Genomic DNA, 24,950 nt, shown 5'->3' on the forward strand with positions numbered 1-24,950 from the left:
GGTTCTATGCCTTTAAAATGCTCCCTTGGGGACCTCGGAGCTAGAACTGGGGAGAAACTCTGCTTGTTGTGGTGCCGTCACAAGGATGGAGACGAATCCAGGACAGATTGGGAAGATCTCAAAGCTCTTGAGATAAAACCAAGTTAACTTCTCCTGAAAAATATTTTTAAAAACCATTGAATGGGCTGGTAAATTCCCACCTTGTGAATCCATTCTTGGAAGCTGGGTTTCGTGGTGCTATTCAGCTGAGCCCAGGGGGCTTTGCTTGTCCAGTCTTCTTTACCAGGATCTTATGTCATTTGAAAGGTCATGCCATCATTGGCTGGGCCTGGCAGAGTGGAAAGGGAGGTTTTGTCCAGCTGTATCTGCCCAAGGATCAAGGATCAGTTTGCCTGTTGTGGAAAGATGCTTGAGTCTCTTGGCCAACCAAGGCTGCCTTCAGTGACTTATGGGATTTTTCACTAGTTCAGCATCTTTCTTTGAAATCTAGGCTACTGATCAATTCCCAAAGCTTCATGAGATTTCTATTTGAATCGTCTTTTTAGGGGCTGGGAAGATACACATATCTTCTCCATCCCTTCCTTTTTCCCCACTTCACAAATTGCTTTAAGGCATGCCTCCCTTATTTTGTGTCTTTAGCCCAAATCTTTGTGCTAAACATAAGACCTGTTTGCCCAACTTTCTCTTGCTGCTGCTGCTGCTGCTAAGTCGCTTCAGTTGTGTCCGACTCTGTGCGACCCCATGGACTGCAGCCTACCAGGCTCCTCCGTCCATGGGATTTTCCAGGCAAGAGTACGGGAGTGGGGTGCCATTGCCTTCTCGCCAACTTTCTCTTGAGCCTCTGCAATTTAAAGTCAATATGTCAAAATTGAATTCATCATATCCCCCCCCACCAAACTTGTTCCCTCAAACACTCCTGTGTTCCTTTTCTCTCTAAACAGCATCACCTTCACCCAGTTGCTCATGTAAGAAATCGAGGAGTCACCACGGATTCTTCTCTCCCCCTTACTCTTTAGGTCATCAAAACCTGTCAATTTCATCACCTTAATAGGCCTTAAATCCAACCATCCTTGCCCATTCTCATTGTTACCACACTGGTGCAGACCACAGGTGTGAATCACCTGGACTGGAATCAAAAGGAGACGTTTCCCCCACCCCCTGCCCCCACCCAGTTCCAAGCACAGAGACTGACATGATAGATGTGGAGGAAATGTTGGCTAAATCATGAATCAGAGAAAGGAAGGAAAGACACATGAACTGTTACCAACTACTGTCTCCTGAAAAAGCCAGGCTAGACGCAAGAGGGAGATGAGGGACTCTTCAAATATTAAGACCTCGGATGAGACATTTCATAACATCCCTCTGCTGCAAGACTCATCGCCAGTAACTTCATTATCTAAGCTGGATCCCAACTGCCACAGTATGAACCTGTTTTCGCTGGCTCTGTCCTTAAGGAAGAATAACTCATCCCATTTCTTCTGTATGAGGCCGAAGCAGCTATGGGGATTATACAGCCTTTGTCCAAAGCCTGGTTCCAATCCAGGCTGGAGACCTGAATCCATTTGCTGCGAGGAGAGCTGCTCCAGGGCTGGCTTTCTATGCCAGATAATTAGCAGAAAAACAAAACTGAATTTGAGGTTTGGGCTCAGCTTCCGATGTCTTTACAGTAGCCGTGTATGTCAGCTGTTCACATACTCTGCCCCTCCATTCTTTTCTGGGCAGGTTCCCCAATCCTTTGCAGTCTTTTCCTTTTCCCCAAATCTGGGAAGAAAGGAGATAGAAATACAGTAAGAGATGCCGAGAGTCTCAAAGCCCCACCCTTGTGAAGTGAATACTCTTCTCTCTTTGTTTCCACACCAGAACATGATCTGACATGTTTTGCTGATGCTAGATCCTAGAACTGTGGGGAAGGGAAAGGAAGCCTTGACAGAATGCATTGTTTGACCTTCCTGGTTTTTTTACCCACTACCAAGGGAAAAAGAAAAAGAAGTGTCTTCAGTTTCATAATCATCTCTCTCTGTCTGGACTAGCTTAGAAGCCTTGGAAGGTGCCAGATATTTTTGTAGGAATGTGGCCTTCTGTTTGGAGAGGAAAACTCTGCACATGTTGGCCGCAGAGACCCCTCATTGCACTGGGGAAGTTGTGTCAATTCTGCTGAAGGGAAGCCAGCTGGCCAAGGCTCTGGGCCTCCTTGGGTGGTGAGGGTGGCTATGCCAATGGTGGTGATGACGGGGGTGCAGGATGGGGCTGGTGTGTGTTGGGGGTGAGGGTGGGTACAGGAAGGTATTGTAAAGGGGAAGGATAAAAAGTAAGCCTTCTTGGAAGGCACGGTGTTGATAGGCGAAATTATTTGCTCTGAGACAAGTTCTGAGCAGGAAGGTAATTCTGTGGGATTGGGAGAAATTCTTTTGATCTGCAGGAGAATTTTCAGATACAGTAGAGAGTAAGAAGCTTTTTAGGCTTTCACTCCCTTAAAACAAAGGAAAATGACATATAGATTTAGCAGCTTTCTTAGCTCTATTGTGATACTCTGGTAAGAATTTGTCATCATTTCTGTTCATCTAGGCTGTTCCTCCAATTGACTTAAAATGATTTATTGTGTACTAGTTTTTCTGAATGTCCAGATTTGTAATTAGTTACTCTTGGTAATTAAAAAAAATTGGATAAATATTACGTGTCTGCTGAAATTGAACAGACTGTTTCTATTTCATCTTGAAAACAACTTCCAATGGTGTAATGTGTTATTGACTAAAACTTAACATAAAGTTACTAATGATTTGAAAGTCCAGTGTCTCTGTCTGCAAAGAATTATAGACTCAGAAATTCACAGCTGAAAGAGGCTTTAAAGATATCTTTCAGTGAGTCTCAACCAGGGCACTTGGAAATGTATTTGGTTGCTTTGGAATGTCGCAACCACAATGGCCGTGGCACATAATTAAATTTAGTGTTCTGAAATTAAGGATGCTAAGCATTCCATGTGCTTACCTGCTATATGGTGTGACGTTGTTCCACGGAGTTGAGAATTTCCTTGTTGAAAATGGCAGGAATGCTTCTGCTTAAAACAGAGCTCAGCTCATCACTTAAGTCATAATGTTACTAAGGTCTGATATCCTCCAAGTCAATAAAATGACAATGAATGGGGCTGATTTACAGATCTAGCTTGGATTTGATCCAGTTCCTTTTATTCCCTGCTGTCAACTTTAACAGTAGTTGTACCACTAATGTGAAGAGATCTTCTCCATTATATAATAAGACAATCAATCAAAGCCTGATATAAGTTTTAGTATTTGGATATCTAATTTTTTCTCTCCTATCCACTGGGGCCCACAAACCTTATTTTCCTAACCAACGAATGGGCTTAAAAGTGCAAAAACAATGAAAATTACAGTTTCCAAGGATGGATGAGCTATTGAGAAATGGATGAGCTTGAGAAAACTGTAATGTTAGTAGATGAATGAGATGCGATGGAAGCCCAGTGGGAGTTTAAGTACAGTCTTCATCAAGAATATGAAAGTCAAAGGAGAGATATTAAAATATGAGTTAAGAGTGGGTGGGGAAATATTAACATGCAGTCATTTCGAGTCATATCACAGGTTCCGAGTCCAGGTGGTTTCACCCTCATGTATTAAAGGCATTTGCAGATGAAATCTCAAAACTGATTTTTAGCAATCATAAAGAATGGGAGAGTCCCCGGAATACTAGAAATAGAAAAATATTCTTCTAATCTTCAAAAAGAGAGGAAAAGTAGTTTTAGAACCTAACTCCAAGGAAACTTGACATTACATCAAATAAAACTCTTCAACAGTACATTAAACTCATACTTTATGCATACTTAGAAGAAAATGAGGTGATTTCTGGCAGCCGATATGGATACTACTACCATAAAAAAAAAAAAAAAAAAGCCACAGGGCTTCCCTGTGGCTCAGATGGTAAAGAATCAGCCTGCAATGCAGGAGACCTGTGTTCCATTCCTGGGTTGGGAAGATCCCCTGGAGGAGGGCATGGCAACCCACTCCAGTATTTTTGCCTGAAGAAACCCATGGACAGAGGAGCCTGTCCACAAAGAGCCAGACGTGACTGAGCCACTGAGCACGGCACCGTAAACTGACCCAGTTTGGGCCAACTGCTTTGACAGACCCCTGGAGCTCCATAAACACAGGACTTGATTTCTACAACATTCGACAGAGTCTTCCATGATATCCTGGTGGATAAGACTACCGTAGGTTTATTAAGAAGTATTGCAGTTAAGTGAATTTCTAGTTGGTTCAAGCTGTATATTCATATTTAAAGAACGTTAACAAATAATAATATGGAAGGAAAGTCAGTGATTTACCTTTACCTTAACCACGTCATGTTCCACACACATATCAATACTTTGAAGGAACAATAACAAGTATGATTTCCAATTTCTCTGTATGAGATAGAGTCATATGGGATAACATTAAAGTGACCCCAGTAGCCTGGGAGTCCGAACCAAATTTGAGAAGATGAGATTTACCAAATACAAATGTTGATCTGTTGTACTGAAACAAAAAATCAATTGCATAGCCACAGAATTAAGAGATTGTTTTTGTAGATTTTAACATCAAAAGGAAGAGGGCTTTCTAGGTGAAGGGCTTTTTATTGGACAAGAAACAGAAGATAAAACATCAGTGGGATGTGGTTTCCATAAAAATTATTGTTATCTGAGATGCTCCAGACAAGCACATTAATTTGATGAGAGCCTTGGAGAAGGTATCTTGTGAAAGGATGATTGAAATAACAAAAGCCCTTATAATAATTGGACTTCCCTGGTGACTCAGATGGCAAAGATTCTGTCTGCAATGCAGGAGACCTGAGTTCAATCCCTGCGTCAGGAAGATCCCCCTGGAGAAGAATGGCTACCAGCTCCAGTTTTCTTCCCTAGAGAATTTCATGGACAGAGGAAACTGGAGGGTACAGTCCATGAGATCACAAAGAGTCAGACGTGACTGAATAACGACTAACACTTTTTCTTGGGGGGGTAATAATTGGGTTAAAGAAGAGGTGACCAAAATGTCAAGGTTGTCTTCCAATATTTAAGGTTTCCTTGTGGGAAAAGTGGAGAGGGTTCACCTTATAAGAACTTAACTAGAATATAAACTGATGGACAATAGTTACAAGAAAACTGTTTAACTTGAGTATAAGGAAACCCTTACTGGTAGTTGAGAAGAAATGAGCTTCCAACCCATGTTCATAGCAGCATTAGTTACAAATTCAGAGTAGAAGCAACTGAATTGTCCATCAATGGTTGAATAGATAAACAAATGGAGTATATACACACGATGAAATATTATTCAGTCTTTAAAAAGAGGGAAGTCCTGATGCACACTAAAACATGGATAAACCTTGAAGACATCATGTAAAGTGAAATAAGCCAGACACAAACAGGCAAATAGCGTATGATTTTGCTTTTATGAGGTATATAGAGTAGTAATTCATAGAAACAGAAAGTAGAATGATGGTTGCCAGGAGTTGAGAGAAGGGAGGACTGGGAGTTGTTTAGTGGGTATAATATTAATAGAACTTCAGTTTGGGAAGGTGAAAAACTTCTAGAGATGGGTAGTGGTGACGGGTGCAGAACAATGTGAATGTATTTAGTGCCAGAGGACTGTACACTTAAAAATAATTAAGTGTGAATGTTTATGTTTTGTATATCTTCAGTTCAGTTCAGTTCAGTCACTCAGTCCTGTCCGACTCTTTGCAACCCCATGAATCGCAGCACGCCAGGCCTCCCTGTCCATCACCAACTCCTGGAGTTCACTCAGACTCATGTCCATCGAGTCAGTGATGCCATCCAGCCATCTCATCCTCTGTCGTCCCCTTCTCCTCCTGTCCCCAATCCCTCCCAGCATCAGAGTCTTTTCCAATGAGTCAACTCTTCTCATGAGGTGGCCAAAGTACTGGAGTTTCAGCTTTAGCATCATTCCTTCCAAAGAAATCCCAGGGCTGATCTCCTTCAGAATGGACTGGTTGGATCTCCTTGAATTCCAAGGGACTCTCAAGAGTCTTCTCCAACACCACAGTTCAAAAGCATCAATTCTTTGGCGCTCAGCTCTTGTCACAGTTCAACTCTCACATCCATACATGACCACTGGGAAAACCATAGCCTTGACTAGACGGACCTTTGTTGGCAAAGTAATGTCTCTGCTTTGGAATATGCTATCTAGATTGGTCATAACTTTTCTTCCAAGGAGTAAGCGTCTTTTAATTTCATGGCTGCAGTCACCATCTGCAGTGATTTTGGAGCCCCCAAAATAAAGTCTGACACTGTTTCCACTGTTTCCCCATCTATTTCCCGTGAAGTGATGGGACCTCAAGCCATGATCTTCGTTTTCTGAATGTTGAGCTTTAAGTCAACTTTTTCACTCTCCTGTTTCACTTTCATCAAGAGGCTTTTTAGTTCCTCTTCACTTTCTGCCATAAGGGTGGTGTCATCTGCATATCTGAGGTTACTGATATTTCTCCCGGCAATCTTGATTCCAGCTTGTGCTTCTTCCAGCCCAGAGTTTCTCATGATGTACTCTGCATAGACGTTAAATAAGCAGGGTGACAATATACAGGCTTGACGTACTCCTTTTCCTATTTGGAACCAGTCTGTTGTTCCATGTCCAGTTCTAACTGTTGCTTCCTGACCTGCATACAAATTTCTCAAGAGGCAGATCAGGTGGTCTGGTATTCCCATCTCTTTCAGAATTTTCCACAGTTTATTGTGATCCACACAGTCAAAGGCTTTAGCATAGTCAATAAAGCAGAAATAGATGTTTTTCTGGAACTCTCTTGCTTTTCTGATGGTCCAGCGGATGTTGGCAATTTGATCTCTGGTTCCTCTGCTTTTTCTAACACCAGCTTGAACATCTGGAAGTTCATGGTTCACATATTGCTGAAGCCTGGCTTGGAGAATTTTGAGCATTACTTTACTAGCATGTGAGATGAGTGCAATTGTGCGGTAGTTTGAGCCATGGTTTAAAAAAAAAAAAAAAAGAAAAAAAACAAATTAAGAGCTCCATCGCCTACAGAAGCAACCCTAAAAGAACAAAGAATGAAAGGGCTGCTACGAGAGATACAGAGCTTCCCATAACCCTAGGTAGCCAAGCAGGGAGCTAGACAATTTCATGTCACATGTCCTAGAGGGAATTTCATGATTCTAAGGGATCAATGCCAATGAGTTCAGAACTTCTGTAGCTCTCCTTGACACAGATTGAGTCAGATTGCATACCTACTTAATACTGAATGACATGCATGAGTACTCACATGTAATATATCATACAAACATAAGCCCATGTTTTATAACAAGTATCATTTTCAATATTTACTGTTGAGTGAACATTTTAAAAATGAGTATCTGTTTAGCCCCCATCCAGTTTCAACACTGGAACATTGCCAGTATCTTATGTGCCAGGAACCCTTTCCCAATCACATCCCTTCTGTCCTCCCTAAGATGACTTCTCTCCAGATTTTTGTGATGACTTGTTCCTTACCGTTTTAAAAAATAGCTTTATTACCTATTGAAAAGTGAAGTAAAAGTGAAAAGTGAAAGTGTTAGTTGCTTAGTCATGTCCAACTCTCTGACCCCATGGACTATAGCCCGCCAGGCTCCTCTGTCCATGGGATTCTCCAGGCAAGAATACTGGAGTGGGTTGCCATTTCCTTCTCCAGGGGATCTTCCTGACCCAGGGATTGAACCTGGGTCTCCTGCTCTGCAGTCCGATTCATTACTGTCTGAGCCACCAGGGAAGCCCTATTATTACCTGTTATGTTTTCCTAAGTAACATAGTTTAATTTTGAATGGTATGCATGTCATGTTTTTATTTATTACTTTCTTCTTTAGCTTATTATGCTAATAAGATTCACATGTTGATACGTGCATGCAGCTATAATTAATTCATTTTCAATAGGTCAGACTGTTCCCTTGTGTGTATATGCCACCATTTATTTATCGTTTCTGCTGTTAATGGACATTTGGGCTGTTTCTAGCTTTTAGTTTTTATAGACATTGCTGCTAGGAACGTTCATGTGTGACTTCTCATACTTGTGTACTAGAAGCTGTCTAGGGAAAGTACTTGGGAATAAAAATTCTGGGTTGTAGGCTACATACATCCCCAAATGTTCAAGATAACACCTTCCTGATGATTGTATTAATCTACGTGACAACCAGCAGTGTACCGGCTCTCATGTTTTCATGTTCATGTCTGATTCAGACTTCAGTCTTTTTTTTCATTTTTATTTCATTGAAGTATAGTTGATTTACAGTGTTTCAAGTATATAGCAAAGTGATATAGTGATATAGATTCTTTTCTAGATTCTTTCCCATTATAGATTATTACAAGACAATGAATTAATGAATATCATCCCCTGGACTATACAGTGGGTCCTTGCTTTTGTTTATTTTATATATGGTAGTTTGTATCTATTAATCCAGAATTCCAAATATATCCCTCTCCCTTTGCCTTTTGGTAACCTTAAGTTTGTTTTCTGTGTCAGTGAGTCTATTTCTGCTTTGTAAATAAGCTCATTTGTATCATTTTCTTTGGTTCCATGTATGAGTGATGGAGAAGGAAATGGCAACCCACTCCAGTGTTCTTGCCTGGAGAATCCCAGGGACGGGGGAGCCTGGTGGGCTGCCGTCTGTGGGGTCGCACAGAGTCGGACACGACTGAAGCGACTTAGCAGCAGCAGCAGCATGACTGATATCATATGCTGTTTGTCTTTCTCTGACTTCACTCACTTAATGGGATCATCTCTGTCCATCACGTTGCTGCAAATGGCATTGTTTCATCCTGTTTATGGCTGAGAAAGATTCCATGGTACCTCCTCTTCTTTATCCATTCATCTGTAGATGAACATTTAGGGTGTTTCCGTGTCTTGACTACTGTGAATAGTGCTGCGAGAAACATGGGGATGCATGTATCTTTTTTAATTATAGTTTTGTCTGGATATACGCCCAGGATTGGGCCTGCTGGATCACAGGGCAACTCTGTTTTTTGTTTTTAAAGGAACCTCCACGCTGTTTTCCATAGCGGCTGCACCAATTCACATTCCCGCCAACAGTGTAGGAGGGTATCCTTTTTTCCACATCCTCTCCAGCGTTTGTTGTTTGTAGACTTTTCGATGATGGCCATTCTGATTGGTGTGAAGTGGTTCTGATTGGCATTTCTCTAATAATTAGTGATGCTGAGCATCTTTTCATAGACCACAGCCTTTACCTAAGGATAACAGAGGTGTTAAGATTGACAGCTTGGCTCTAATATCTCCTCATCACATGGGAAAATGTACTTGAGTTGCACCAAGGAGAATTTCGGTTCCGAATCAGTGGGAGTTCTTCTTTTGAGTTCAACGGTTGAAGAGAGATGGGCTTCCAACTACATCCACAGCACACAAAGGGCGGGAAAGGCCAGAATCAGCCGGCCATTGCCGCTTGGTCCCTCAGCCCTGGCTTCACAGTGCCTGCTCATCCAGTACTGATGACCTTATATTCAAAATGCAGTCCTCAAAGAAAGAAATTTCAAAGCAAGACATAATTTACTAAATTGTAGCAATGTCACTGTTTGATGAGACTTACTAAATTGTTTTGAAATGAACTGGCCTTGAGAGAGTATTGTGGGCTGCAAAGCATTGTGTAGGCTTGGGCTCCGGTCTGAGCTTCAATTCCATCCTGCCCAAGCACTTTGCAGCTATGAAACTCCAAGCAAGTTGTCTGATCTCCCTAACCTCAGTTGCCTTGCCTGTACAATGGCTAGAGTAAAACGACCTCCTGCATGTGTGTATGTGGGGAGGGGGTTGAGAAGATGAGATGGTTCATGTCAAAGTGCTAAGCTCAATCCCTGGCTCTCAGTGCTCAGCAGTGTTGCACATATTAGAATCTGTATTCCTGATGAAATACTTTTATAATGGTTTCTTGGATAATTTAAACATGAATTTGCCTGGGGAGATGGGGCAGGACTTAACCTCTTCAGGGTCCCCCCCACTCCCAGCCTCCAACCTTGGTAATTTTCAGCAGCAAACATTCAAAATAAGCTCTGGTTTTACTCTTCATCAAACCCAAAGTGACAGCAAAAACAGACATTTCTTTCAGAAAAGAAATTAATCTCCTAAACAGGGTGATTTCCCCCCTTTTCTTTAAATACTTCTAAACTCATGAGGGAGAAGCACAGCACACATTATCCATCAGAATGAAGCATCGCCCAGCAGTGCTGAGTTTCACTGACTTTAAGATTGCCCTCTGAGCTATAGGCTTTTTTTTTTCCCTTTCCCAGAGCACAGTTAGCAGGGATATTTTTCTTTAAATGGCCCCATTTCATTTGCATTTTTAAGCTTTCACTGCAGAGAGTAGAAACCTTGTAAATGGTTCCAAGAAGGCGTCTGTGATTTCACCCAACTCTGAGCTGCCTGCCTGAAGCTTCTGAAATTGAGTGTCAGTTTCCCCCGGAGTAGAAAGATATTACTTCATATTTGTGCGCACGGCTCGCCGCTCTGCTCTTGGTTTGATGGTCTCATTTAGCCGCAGGCATTCTCCAGCAATGATCCATTCTCCCCAATAAAATTAAATATCACCTCTCTCTCCCCCCCCAGCCCACTCCTCCCCCTTTTTTTAATAAGACAGTTTCTTGTTTAGACTGAGGCAAGACAAGGTGAGAAACTCTGAGTTCTTCTCTGATTCTTTTTATTGCTCTTTTTGGATAAGGAGAGAAGAGCAAAAAGGCAAAGAGGATGAAAATCTACCACCGGAAATCTGAATGGAAAGCTGTACCGAGATCACAGATCAATCTGAGTTTGTTTAAGATTCTATAGCAAGGCCTGGGGAGAGGAAGGTAAGGCATAGAGAGAGTTTAAGGATGCATACAATGTTGCAGGGCAAGGCATTCTCCCATCCAAGTATTAACCAGGCCTGACCCTGCATAGCTTCTGAGATCAGATGAGATGGCACGTGTTCAGGGTGGTATGGCCATTCTCTCCATGCTGATTCTTGAGAAGTGAAGTGTTCATCACCCAGTTATGTCTGACTCTTTGCAACCTTATGGACTGTAGCCTGCCAGGCTCCTCTGTCCATGGAATTCTCCAGGCAAGAATACCAGAGTGGGTAGCCATTCTCTTCTCCAGGGGATCTTTCCCTACCCAGGGACTGAGCCTGGGTTTCCTGCATTGCAGACAGATTCTTTACTGTCTGAGCCACCAGGGAATACTCTAATAACCCTGAAGTTAGGGGCCAAAGTCTGAAGTGAAGCTCATGGGATGTTGTGGTCATGGGCTCCTGACATCTCCCAAGCTATTTTAGGAGGGCGCTGGGTGGAATCCAGAAAGGGATGGGCATGCAGCTCTTTGTAAGATGAGCAACCATCAGGGAAAGAGGTTTTACAGCTTATAAAGAGAAGGGAGGTTTTGCGATTCGTCTTTATTGGCAGAAGGTGTAAGCCATACTACCTCGATTGATAGGATCCTTGAACAAAACAAGCTGAAACTTATACATTTTCTCAAACCTGATTTAATAGTCAGTCTTCATACCAATAAGCTGCGTGCCTGAAATTTACAAGTTGGAGGTCTTTAGAACCCAGAACACAATCTACTTGAAAATGGTCCTTTAATCATGGAGTGGTCAAGTTTCTTCTGCTTGGCTGAAGAAATGTGTTGCTAAGAGTTTCATTGGGAAGGGGACAGGAGTCCATGTGTGGAGGGAAGAAGATGTAGAGTGTTCGTTACTTTGTCCTGGTTTTTGACCCATGCTCTGGAGAAATTTTGAGTTAGAGCTGGCACGTTTGGGCATCTTCCCTGTGTGTTTCTCCATCCCCTGTTTGTCAGGGCCTTGTGTTGCCTGCATGGTAGCAATATGCAGTGTTGTCAGGGACCATAGGGAGAAGGCAATGGCACCCCACTCCAGTGCTCTTGCCTGGAGAATCCCATGGACGGAGGAGCCTGGAAGGCTGCAGTCCGTGGGGTCACTGAGGGTCGGACATGACTGAGCGACTTCACTTTCACTTTTCACTTTCATGCATTGGAGAAGGAAATGGCAACCCACTCCAGTGTTCTTGCCTGGAGAATCCCAGGGATGGGGGAGCCTGGTGGGCTGCCGTCTATGGGGTCGCACAGGGTCAGACACGGCTGAAGTGACTTAGCAGCAGCAGCAGCAGGGACCATATGAAGAGGATTCTTGCTTTGAATAGTGGGTGTGTAAGCCAACTGAGGCTCTGCCTACTTAGATTCTGTGATCCCTGGATAAACTGGAGGAACACGGGGATTAGAAATTCACTTTGATTCATCTCTTGGTGATTGGGTACCAGGGTTAGTCTTTACTCTTGTGTGTTCCTGATTGGTCCTGGTGAGATCTCTGCCAGGGTGACTTGAGGGCCCAGGTTAGGGGCTTCACCCTGTCCACCAGGGTGGTACATCCTACTTCCATCAAGGAGGATGCAAAAACTTCACTCTGAGAACCTTCCGAGGCCTAGGCATCTTTATATTTGTCTGGCCTGGGGAGTTGTATTCTTTGTGATAAAACTTAAATCATTAGTAAAGCACTTTCCTGCATTCTTTGGGTTATTCTGAATAATTGAACCTGAGGGAGCTGTGGGAACTCTTGGCAATGGGAACCCAGTTGGTCAGAAATGCAGGCAGCCTGGGGACCACTGAACTTACGGCTGTTGTCTGAATTGAGGGCAGCCTTGTTGGAGACTGTGCCCTTAGCTCATGAAGTCTGAGCTAACTCCGGGTACTGAGTATCAGAATTGCACTGCGATATCGCACCGCCCTGGGAGAAAGCGTGTAGACTTGCTGGGGAAGCACACTGACTGAAACCGCCCACCCTGGCCAGGCACCACAGTCACCATTGGCATGAGTTGTTTTATGACAGGAGGTTCTGGTGAGGAACACGGAACTGATAAGTCACCCCCCACCGGAAGAGTTCGGGAAAGGTCAAAAGGAGACACCACATGTCTGACCTCCTCCCAGAATCCTCCTTGCTGGCATCCATCTTGGCTGAAAAAGGCGGGCACCACCAGGAAGCACTCTGAGTCAGAATGATGGGCTAAAGACAACCCGGAAACTAATCCCATCACGTAAAACCCGAGACTGCGAGCCACGTGGCGGAGCAGTTCTCCTGGGTTCCCTGACCCTCCTGCTCTCCTCCTGGGCGCCCTTTCCAATAAAATCTCTTGCTTTGGCAGCACATGTGTCTCCTCAGACAATTCATTCTAAGTGTTAGACAAAAGCCCAGTTTCAGGCTCTGAAAGAGGTCCCCTTGCCTGCAACAGACTCAGTGAGGGGCTGAGTGCCCTATGTCTAAAAGAGATGTAGTTATAGAACATAGAGGCAGAGAAAGGACTATATAGTCAGAGGCAATTGGAGACAGAACTGGCTTTATTTAGAAACAGTGTCTCTAGATTTTTTGGTAGGATAGCAATAAAGAGATTTTTTTAAAAGACAGAAAGATTGTTCCCTTTAAGTCTGGTCATACTTTGCTTTAACAGCTTTTGTGCTTCTGAGTTCTTGGATCTGTCCCTCAAAAATTTGGAATACTATGTATTTCCAGGTTAAAAAATATGACTTTTTCTTTTGTCCCCTGGAAAAGGCAGAGAGCAGCCCTTGGGGATAATAATGCTGCATTTATGCTGTGCTCTCTTATAGTTAAAATTGTGTCAGCCATCTTGACCCCTGATGGGATTTATGGCGGCTCAGATCTCTGTTGGAGAAATGAGTTTTGGGCAGTAGACAGGAGGAAAAAGGTCTCAGGCTTGGAGCACATTATTGTACTGAAAAAATGGGGAGAAAATTCACTTGAGCCTTTTTTCCCCTTTTTGGCTGTAAAATCTGACCATTCATAGTCGATCACCCTGGTGTGCACTCTGATCTACCCGGCTCCCTTGCCTGGGGGCTTCTATTCTTTTTTTCTTGGAATATAATTGCTTTACAATGTTGCGTTAGTTTCTGCTATAGGACAAAGTGAACCGGCTGTATGTATACATACACCCCCTCCCTCTTGACTCTCCCTCCCACTTCCCCCATCCCACCCCTGTAAGTCATCACAGAGCCCTGAGCTAAGCTCCCTGGGCCATAAACAGCAGCTTCCCACTGGCTATCTATTTGACATGTGGTCGTACATATGGGGGCTTCTATTCTTATAATAATATGAGCTCCCGTGATGGGTTGATCTCCTATGATGTGACTAGTCACAGGGTCAGCTCCTTAGAGACCCTCACTCTGTCCCTCCCTCCTACCTTTGCAAGTCACGAGTGTCTCCATTTTATAGATGAAGAAAACACAGCTTACTGTTGAGACTGAATCACTCTGTCGACAGCAACTGCTTGAGATACCATGGGGACTGGAGCCCAGGTCTACACAACACGGCTCCAGAGTGACTCTGAAATGTGGAGCACATCCTGAGCCTGAAGCTGGAGAGAAAAAGGATGACTAAAACTGATTAAAGAGTGAAGGAAACTGCAGTCAGATCAGAGAGACTGTTATGTTCTGATCAAGGTGCTGGTTTGGGGATAGGGTTGGTAGAATGAAGGTTTTAGTTGTTAAGGTTAAAAAGATCACCATGGAGGGTCTCTAGTAGCAGTGTAATTTAGAGGAAGCTTGCCTCTCTTTTTTGAGCCTTCTAGTGATCATTGCATAAACTTGAATTTGAATTTTCTTGTCTTTCCTTTGTAACCAAGTTAAATTCCACCCAGACTACCCCATGGAGATGGAAGACGATGATGTTTTTAGAAATTCCAGATCAAGAGACAAGAAAGTAACATTTATTGACATTTACTACACTCAGAGAACTTCATATGCTTAGAAAAACATTTTAATTCTTTTGAAGATCAAGATATAGAATCTCTGTGTTCAGCTTCCCTAAAGTCTTATGGCTTTTAAAAGTAAATCCATGAGTCAGTCTGACCCTAAGAAATATCTGTCACCTGTCTCAAGGTTCCCCTTTTTTACTGCCTGGATAGTGATCAGATTATGTCAATGGCACTTTGAGCTTTTGCAAGTGTCTTCTGCTGTTCTGTTCTCAGTAATCAAAAAGTACCAGCTTCACAAGGCAGGGACCCAAGTCTCCATCTGATTGAGGAAACCTAAGTAATGTTGTGGTGTTTAAGGGACTAACTAGAGGCCATGAAACTCCTGAGAGATAGAAGGAGGACACAGATCATTCTATCCCAACAACTTTTAAGTGAACCTCCTCTTTCAATTAAAGATAAAAAAAAAAAGAATTCAAAAGCTTACAGAAGCCAATCGCTAGACACTTTTTATTCACTTATTACAATAACTGTTCAAGTAAAGCATGGTTGTCCTTATTTTACAGATGAGAACAGAGGCTCGGAGAGCTTACCTCATGTTGCCAGAGTCACAAAGCACGTGGTGAGTCTGCTGTTTGCATCCCAGCACACTGTCCCACATGGCTAACGTTTTCTAGAGGATCTTTCAGTTGAACAGGTTAAAAAAAAAGTCTTCAAGTCTAACTCATGTGAAAATAGAAAAAAAGTGAACCTTCTCTTAGCCCTGGATACCATTCCCTGCCTGCCCCTTCCCGATCCAGCCTCGTCAGAGACCGGCTGGATGGACAGTTGTTCCCCCTTGGTTTCTGGACCACTCATCTTGTTTTCTCCTCTCTCTCTCTCTTCAACTATGTCCTCTTTGTTGGCCTTTAAGTGTCTGTGTTTCTCCACGGCTTTGTCCTCAGCCTTCTGCTTGTTCTCACTTATCCAACCAGTAGTTGTTATAGCTTATCAGGTGTCACGTCCTGGGCTAGGAGCAGTGACCAGAGGGTCTGAAACGTGAGCATTTCGTCCTCCTCACTGCCCACCCAGCCCCTTCTCTGCCTCCAGCCCTGTTCTGCACCACTCTTGCAATCCCCATATTTCAATGAGCTCTCTCTCGCCTCGGGGCTTCTGCAGGGGTGGTTTCCTCAGCTAGCCATGTTCTCTACATCTGTCCCTGTGTTTGCTTAGCTCTTTCGCACCTGTCAGGGCATGGTTCAGGTGTCATCTCCTCTGAGAAGGCATTTGTAACTCACCAGAGTGGTTCAGGAGCTACCTCTGTGCTCAAGTTCATCACAGAAACCACACACAGAACTGTACCTGTCACACTCTTCTATCCAGTCCCTGATGGTAGCAGCCAGCTCTTTGGCTCCCTCATATCCTCAGCACTAAACACAGTCCTTAGCATGTAGCTCTTTGTAGAGTGAGTGAGTTCCGCTTGCCACGATCGGTCCTTGGTCCTTTTCAGCATGGATTCCTGTCTCTCTTCTCCATGCATGTTTCCTATTAGCTTCTGTTTATTCACCTTGACTGCACATGAAATTCACTTGTGGGTAGGAAATAAAAAGGCAGTCTATTTCAATTGAATTACACTATCTAGTGGTGAGAACCAGATATCAACATTATTTAAAAACTCCCCAGGTGGTGCTAGTGATAAAGAACCTTCCTGCCAATGCAAGAGACTTAAGAGATGCAGGTTCGATCCTTGGGTAGGGAAGATGCCCTGTAGGAGGAAATGGCAACCCACTTCAGTATTCTTGCCTGGAGAATCCCATGGACAGAGGAGCCTGGTGGGCTACAGTCCATAGGGTCACAAAAAGTCAGACACCACTGAAAGGACATAGCACGCACACCCAGGTGTTCCTGATGAAAAGGAAGTAATTGTGAGTCAGCTGTTTTGGTCTCAGCACTGAGAACAATGCTTGCATAGGGAGCATTCAGCTTCTAGAATGATTTCTAGATTTTTAGAATAATTGAGTGGAAGCCTAAAAGCCTACTGTTTGCATATTCAAATTTAAGCCAGCCATATGCTGTCTCCAAGCACCTTCACACAGAAAGCCAATTCTCCCAGAAATTTTGCTTCTGAAGGATTTGGTTCTCAAGACTATTATTTAGTGTTCAGTCCCTTTTTTAACAAAAAGAATGAAGTTTTCAAAGCCTAAATCAACTGCTATTTGTGTAACTTAGTGATGCACAGGTTTTGTTTAAATCTCCAGAAAAACAGTAGTCAACTAAGTGAGATTTGGGTGAGAAAGGAGTAGATGGAGATTGCTGGCTTTCATTACCTAAGGATTTAGAAGGTTTGTCATGGTTTCTGGTAAATGCTGGCAAAAGTTTGTTTTGCCCTAGGCCCTGTAAAAGCACCGACCTGCTTCCTGTTTGATGTTACTGACTTTTCTTTGGCAAGGGAATAAGGTCTAGCTGAGTCTGTAGGGGCTGGAGTAGGGCAAGAATAGGGTGGGTGGAGGCGGGGTGGGGGGTGGGGGGGGTTGACAGCACCTAGCTCTCTTTGATCTGTTTCCTCAGGTCTTATCTGCACCTAGAAGCTCTTTGAAAGCAATTTGAAGTCTCAGTGATTTCTCTTGTGTTCCAAGGGCAGGTAGGTGGGCGCTCTCCCCGCATTTTCCACTGTCATCTCACCTGCCACCCCACCCCAAGTTCATAGCACAGATTTCTGATATCAGAGAGCTTAGTCATTGTCACTGACTGGCTGTAACAGTTCCCACAGGTACCAGACCCTCTACAGGGGAAGTTCATGACCACAAACGTGTTGAAGGTTCACAGAAACACTGTGAGGGAGGTGATATTAGCCCTATTTTATAGACAGCAACACTGAGGCTCAGAGAAGTTTGGTGACAGGGATCAGCTACTGAGTGGCTTGCACTGCCTTATCATCCCAATCTCCTGACTTCCCGTCTAGTGTGCATCCCACTACCAGCAAGGTGACCTACTTGGGCTGGGGCAGGGCAGCAGGGTGCAGACTGGCCAGGAGATAGCTCTTCTTGAAATGGACCGATGGGGTGTGATGGGGCAGCACTGGAGCTGAGACGCTGAGGGTTTGGGTGTCTCTAGACAGGCTGAAGAGGTGGAAAATCTTGGAGCTGACTCTCCTGGGCAAAGAAGTGAGAGCAGGCTGCCTGAGCTCCATGGCAGCCTCCTTCCAGTGCTGGAAATTTGGCAGAGAAGTCCAAGGCCTCTTCCCTCTGTTTGGAGTGTGGGGGGACCTTGGTAAACAGCCCTATAAAACCTACCTGATCTTGTCATTATAATCCCATAAAAGGTTAAGAAACTGTTGGAGGGTGGGAAGAGAGAAATCAAGCGACTTCTTGGTGTGGCTGGCTTGTTTACCGCTGGCATCTTATTTATCGGTGCTGTGTTTTCCATTTGTCAGGCTATAACCGTAGCGGCTTTTATGAGTAAGCGTTTTTTTTTTTAATGAACTTGTTCCAAATGTGTATTTCGTTCTTGGAACTCTCTGTGCTCTGAAGCAGCTTTATAATTATTGCCTCTGGTAGAATAGCCAGACTCGATCTGACTTTTATGTAAGCAGTTTCACTTGGTCTGCCTCTTCTTCTCTTAGCTTCAAGTAAGGAAGATGAAGGGGTGGAAAATATAATAATCATAGCTTTTCTTAAAAAAAAGTGCATATTATATGGTAGGTATTGTTCTAGATGTTATGGATTTTTTTTTTTTTTTAATTTTATCCTAACATTACTTGGGTCTAAGGCATTTATAGGCCCCATTTTACAGATGAGGAAACTGTGGCTCAGAGACATTGAACAAAGTGTTTAAAGTCAGTCAGGTAGTAAGTGGTAGAGACAAGACCTGAATGCATGTCTGTCTGACCACACAGCTGGCGGTCTGCACTCTGCTGCCGTGTGGGGTGGGCTGCTTATGCCAGTGTGGAGCTGGCCTCGGAGAAAGAGCTTAGGACCCCTGATGCTCTGGAGTCATTAGTCATGTTGGCCCATGTAAGACACGTTGCAGCTCAGTGCCAATGACTCTGCAATTATGGATAATTTTCTGGCCTTTTGCTTTTATAAAGGGAACTAGAAGAATCTTGAGAGCTCCCAAACTTGTTAGAGCCCACAGTAACGCTACCTTCTGCTTGGCGTGTGGCGGCACCATTTACCCTCAAGCTCAAAATATGTGCATGTCATAGATTGGCTTCTATCTTGCAACATGGGCTATTAGATACCATCTTATTCAAAAGCCTGATCCTGCCCAACCAGGCAGAGGCTGTTGGGGGTCCCCTGCTTCCCCATGCTGTGTGCTGCTCCAAGGGGGCAAGGACATAGCAGTCTTCATCGTCTCCATCTGCTCTTGAGCGATCTTGGCCATGTAAGACCAGCTCTGGCTTTAGCTGCGGCTCAGATTTCTGCCCCTCTTCATTCTTACTCTGGAACCATTTGGATCAGTCATTTAACCTCTCTGAGCCTCTCTTTCCTCATCAGTAAAGTGGGGATCATAATAAGAGTGTCTACCTTATAGATTTGTTGTGAGGATTAAATGAAATGATGCCTATAAAATGATTGGCTCCATAAACTTGGGCTCTGTTATTCTCTCAGCTCCTATCTAAAGGCTGCAGTTAAGGACTGGGAGCCACTAGCAAACCGCCTTTTGGTATCCTGCCTTATTTCAACAAATGTGCACAGAGTACCAGGACCAAAGCTGTCTCTAGGGCCCTGTTTCTTTTTTAACTTTTAATTTTTTATTGGAGTACTTTTGATTAACAATGTTGTGTTAATTTCAAGTGTACAACAAAGTGACTCGGTTATACATATGCATGTATCTATTCTTTTTTCAAATTCTTTTCCCAATTATGTTGTTACGGAGTACTGAGCAGAGTTCCCTGTGCTATATAGTAGATCCCTGTTGGTTATCTATTTTAAATATAGCAGTGTGTACATGTTAATCCCAGACTCCCTAACTATCCCTGCTCCCCACCCTACTAGGACACTGCTTCTTATTGCAGTTTCACTCTATGGGGTGAAAATGAACAATGAGCAGAGTTTGCTTTGGAAAGAGCCCTTCCATCTCCCATTTATCATCTCTGCCCCCTTGTTGCAAAGGCTGCCTTTTTGCACACCTAGTCCCCTCTCACTGACCCTGGGCTCCCCAAAGCTCCTAACGGGAACATCCAGGCTCCAGGGTCCTCTTGATTAAGACAGAATCAGATCTTTTACAGAGCAGGGGAAATTTGCTTGGTTTGACCCAGGAATGGATTTGTTTCTCTCCAATTACTTGGAAAATCGAACTTGATCTCTGAAGAAGACAGGTTTACAACGTGAGCTGATACATGACTGCCCTTGCTTTGTTGTAATGAAAGATGAAATCGCTCCAGTGGGGGCTTGGGTGGACATCAGGCTGGGTTTCTAATGATGGTTCCCTCTGATTTTCAGTGCCCGAGTGAAGCCAGCCTGGATGATCAAAGAGCCCTTCATAGTAGATAAAAGATAATTTGAGGAGCCGGAGAGGAAGAAGGTTGGAGGGTTTCTTTTTCCCTTTGTTTTCCATTCCACCCGCTTTCAGTGGGACTGGATTCTGCTCCTCTAGGTGGGGGAAAAGAGGCAAATTTTCTACAGATGTCTGCGTAGACTACGCGCCCTCAGGAGAGATGGCCGCCAGCCTGGCCTCCACGGGGTGTAAAGGCTGTTTCCCTCCACTAGGCTCCTTCTCCCCACTAGGCTCCTTCTCCCCACTAGGCTCCTGAACTTCGCTTTCTCTGCCGCTCTTTAGCCGTTGCGTTTCTGCGGCCCCGTCTGTCTCGCTCCGTCCTTGGCTCTGTCTCCTGCCGTCCATGCTTCTAGTCTCCTGCTTTGCTCCCTCTCCCTTTGTCTTCCCTCCTCGTCCTCTTTGCCACTTCACTGCATCCTCTGCCTTGTTTGCCTCCTTTCCTTTCATGCTCTCATTTTTGATGCTCCTCTTTACCTTTCTCTCTCTCTCTGATTCTGATTCATAACATCTTGAAAGAGCGTTTGATAACGCTTGCCTGACCCTGCCTGACATCGGGTGAGTGATTCTCCTCAGGCAGCTTTTGATGTGGTCTGTGTGAGATTGATGAAAGCTGCTCAATTTGCTCTTCAAAGCTCTGTTTATGGAAAGCCCGGATGCATCTCCTCGGGATGCCACTCTTTCGCTTTCCAGAAACAAGGCCAAAGGATCGGAGGAACCCATGCTACTTCCCACGTGATCATCATCCTCACAGAAGCCTTAATGCTCACAAGAGATGGAGCACATTGCATAATCCACCTTGTAATTTTTTCTTTAACTGTTGTTATTCCCATAGTCCTCATATCTGAGATTTTTACCCACAAAGAAGATTCCTTGGGCAACCTTTAATTTGAATACGACTCTCAGCCCAGAAAAGAACTTAGGTTTGGACACTGAGTACTAAAATAGAAGAAAAATGTCATCTGTTACTTCCAGAGTCTAAGGACATTAGGTATCCTGGCTAATTAGGATATAGTCAGCCTAAAATGAGAGGAGCCATAATCAAAAGAATTGTCTGCAGCTTCTGGTTCTAGAAAGAACAGTGGGTCAGGTTCTTTCTAGCACTAATCACACTGGATCCCAAAAGCATATGAGAAAATGAGGTGTGTTTTTCATCTGGTTCAGGTTTTCTGAAGCACTGTTTCTGTTTTTCATCCTAAGAAGAGGATTCTTGCACCTGCATGAGAAGGCTTACATGGTCAGCTGCTTGAAGAAAGAGGGATAGACAAATAATCAGGAGGAGATCTTTCTAGCTCTGAGATGCTCTGATTCTGAGAATCTAATACTTTAGATATGATAAATATAGTGTATTGAAAAGATTGCTGAGTTTTGTGGGATAATACTTGAGTTTAAATGCAGATTTGGACAATTATTTATTGATGAATGATCATCAATACATTTTTAGTTTTTTTCAGTTTTTTAAAACAGTTTTATTGAGGAATAATTTACCTACCATGAAAGTCAGCCATTGTAAGTGTGTGGTTCAGTGAGTTTTATTAAATGCATAGACTTGTGCAACCACTGCCACAATGCAGCTTAATGACATGTTTTATAAATCTTTTAACCTCCCTCCATTTTCCCCTTCATCTTATTAATAAAATTGAGCTCATGTGGTGGATTGATTACAAAAATGACCACAGTCCTAATCCTTCCATCCATTGCAACATGACTTTGTTGCTCCTTCCATTGAGAGGTGGGATTGATTTCCCCAGCCCTTGAATCTGGGGCTGGTCTTGTGACTTACTTTGATGAATAAAGTGTGGTCACTGTGAAGGTGAAATTGTTCTAAGCTGAAACCTCAAAGGACCTTGCATGCTTTTGCCTGCTCTTCTGGAACTCTGCTGTCTCCACTCTGAGGATAAGATTGGGCTGGCTTGCTAGAAAACGAAGAGTCATGTGGGGAGAGGTCCCAATCATCCTTGCCACCCCAACTGAAGCCGTCTTAGATCAGCCTCCCCAGCTGCCCTCCAGCTGGCATGCTTCCATCAACATGCTTCACCAAGTCTGACCCAACACAGCCTGGATCAGCAAAACTGATCCAGGGTGATGAGCCACCCTGGAGACCGACAAGATACAGCAGAAGGGGACTGTGTGAAGCTCCTGAGCTTTAGGGTGTGTGATGTGCATGTGGGCTAAGGTGCTTCAGTCTGTCCGACTCTTTGCGACCCTGTGGACTGTAGCCCACCAGGCTCCTCTGTCCATAGGATTGTAGCCCACCAGTTTCCTCTGTCCATAGCATTCTCCAGGCAAGAATACTGGGGTGGGTTGCCATGCCTTTCACCAGGGAATCTTCCTGACCCAGGGATTGAACCTGAGTCTCCTGCCTAGGAGGTAGATTCTTTATCATTGAGCCACCAGGGACAGAGCTCCTGAAACCCTTGAAATTTCTCAACTGTGGACAGCTCCAAGGGAGTCTTTTGCTATGTTAATGAAGTGACCTTTGGGAAACACCTAAGGATGGGAGCTGGTTGACAGTAAAACCAGGCACGTGTTTAGAGGGTTGGAACTTTCAGTCCCACCCCCCTGATCTCTGGGGAGGAATGAAGGGCTGGAGGTTGAATCAGTCATGACCAATGGCCATTGTTTAATCAATCATACCTATGTAATGAAGCCTCCATAAAACCCCAAAAGGACTGGGTTCAGCAAACTTCCAGCTGGTGAACGCTTAGATATGTGGGGAGAGTGGTGTACCCAGAGAAGGTACGGAAGCTCCATGCCCTTCCCTCACACCTTGCCCTTGACATCTCTTCCATCCGACTGTGCTTGAGTTATATCCTTTTATAATAAACCTGTGATCTAGTAGGTAAAATGTTTCTCTGAGTTCTTTGAGCAGCTCTAGCAAATTCATTGAACCCAAGTAGGGGATTGTGGGAACCTCTAATTTATAGCCAGGGAGTCAGAAGCCCAGGTAACAACCTGGCTTGAGATTGACATGGGGACAGTCATGTGGGGATGAGCCCTCAATCTGTGGATCTGATACTGTCTCCAGGTAGAGAGTGACAGGAGGGAGCTGAATTGTAGGACCGCCAGCTGGTGTTGCAGAATTGCTTGGTTGGTTTGGGAAATCCCTCTGCACACTGAAACAGGAGTCAGAATTGTTAGATTGGTTTGTAAAACATCATGACTGTGGCAAGAAATCACTGATGGATGGTCACGAAAATCAATTTTTCAAAAGCTGTGAAAACATCTAGCCCTCTGCCTATTGCATAGTAAATTCTCACTAAATTAAAAACATCTATAGAGGTCCTTGTATGTGAAAAGCAGTTTGAGGTTATGAGAGATGTAGAATTGAAAAGAGACAATGATATAAACTCTTTGGGAGTCAGTTCCAGTGGGGAAAACAGATGCTTACCCAAACAGTTATAGTAAGACATTTATGTCTAAGTGGTTCCTCCATTGTCTGCAAATAACCATGTTGTTCTTTTCTTGGTATTTCACTTTGTTCAAAAATGTGTTCAAGGGATATGATGTGTTGAAAAATCCCCAATCAGCACATTGATCAAAATTAAGTTTTATTGGTATGTCCAGAGAGTGTCTGCATTTACAGGAAATGGCCCATATGGAAGCTTGGCTGCATGAAATGCCTCATGTAGCGAAGGAAACAGAAAAGCAGACATCAAATCAGAAGGAAAGGTGGGAGGAGAATGGAAAGGGAGAGAGGGGTGGCTAGGAAGGTCTTAATTTTGAAAGTAACTAGGAGCTTTCATTCTAAGGATGCCTAAAGAGTAGAACTCTGCCTTGGCTGATTGCTTTTGCTTGCCTCCAAAATATTCTAGAAGTTTGGAAGGCTGGGATTGGGGCAGGGAGAAGAGGGGGGAGGACTGGTTCTTGCAGACAGGCTCTTTGGAATCCAGGATTCTTGCGGTTGGTGGGGCTCAAGCAGATTCTCTGAATCCATGCTCTGCAGGGAGCAGGCCGTCTAGGTAGTCTGACCGCAAGAAGAGCACCAAACAGACAGCCCTGGCTTGGGAGCCAGGGGCCCTGGTTCTAGCTCTAACTCTGACACTGAACAACCCTTGCTGTGTGATCCTAGAAAGTTCCTTTTCCTTCCTGGGGATTGATCTAAGTGGTTTCTAAGGTCCCTTCTAGTTCAAAGAGTCTATGACTTCAGGTCTAATTGAGCCACTAAGTTGAAGGAGGAGATTGAAATCAGAGCAAACCAAGACAGATGGAAAGGCCTTCTGACAACATGCATGGACCTCTGGAAAGTGGAGCTGTTCAGAAAACCAAAGCAGAGGTGAGTCCTTCAGATCTGGGAACTCTCATCTGCACTGACTCTAGCGCGTTCTGACCAGCCTGTCCTCAAGGGCCCAGAGGTCTAGGGTGCTCCCCAACCTGGGGCCTGACCACTGGGTGCTCCCCAGCCTGAGGTCTGACCGCTCGGTGAGCTCCCAGACTCTGGTCTGGGTCCATTCAGTGGCTACTTCTCTTTCCTCCTAGAGCATGGGTGTCACAGGGGTTTCTTAAAATGCACATGAACTCTACTAAGGGCCTATTTAAACAGGGATAAATATTCCTAGCAGTCTGGTGAGAGGGGTACTGGTGAGGTGTTCCTTTGGCCAAGCAGTGGAACTAGAGGAAACTCAAAATGTGAAGAGCTCTTTGCCACAGGTAACTCCCAGAAGCTGGGATGAAATGGACACTTTCAGTGCTGGTTAGGGTCTCTTTTAGGATGATGACTATCAACTGTCTCAGGGATAACTG

At 44.1% G+C, this 24,950-nt stretch overlaps 1 long non-coding RNA gene across 3 annotated transcripts in view; it reads left to right on the forward strand.

Moving 5' to 3' along the window:
• The window catches only part of LOC133228175 (uncharacterized), a 38,358-nt gene that overhangs the window by 10,517 nt on the left and 2,891 nt on the right, over positions 1-24,950 (forward strand). Inside the window, exons 3-5 of one of the 3 annotated variants that reach the window (XR_009730113.1) lie at positions 15,299-15,354; positions 17,280-17,352; positions 20,156-24,483. This is a non-coding gene — a long non-coding RNA (uncharacterized LOC133228175). Of the gene's footprint in view, positions 1-15,298; positions 15,355-17,279; positions 24,484-24,950 lie in introns of all 3 variants that reach the window. The other 2 variants (XR_009730112.1, XR_009730114.1) reach the window with 2 other exon arrangements.

The sequence above is a fragment of the Bos javanicus genome, chromosome 16 (genome assembly GCF_032452875.1).
Source record: "Bos javanicus breed banteng chromosome 16, ARS-OSU_banteng_1.0, whole genome shotgun sequence".
NCBI lineage: Eukaryota > Metazoa > Chordata > Mammalia > Artiodactyla > Bovidae > Bos > Bos javanicus.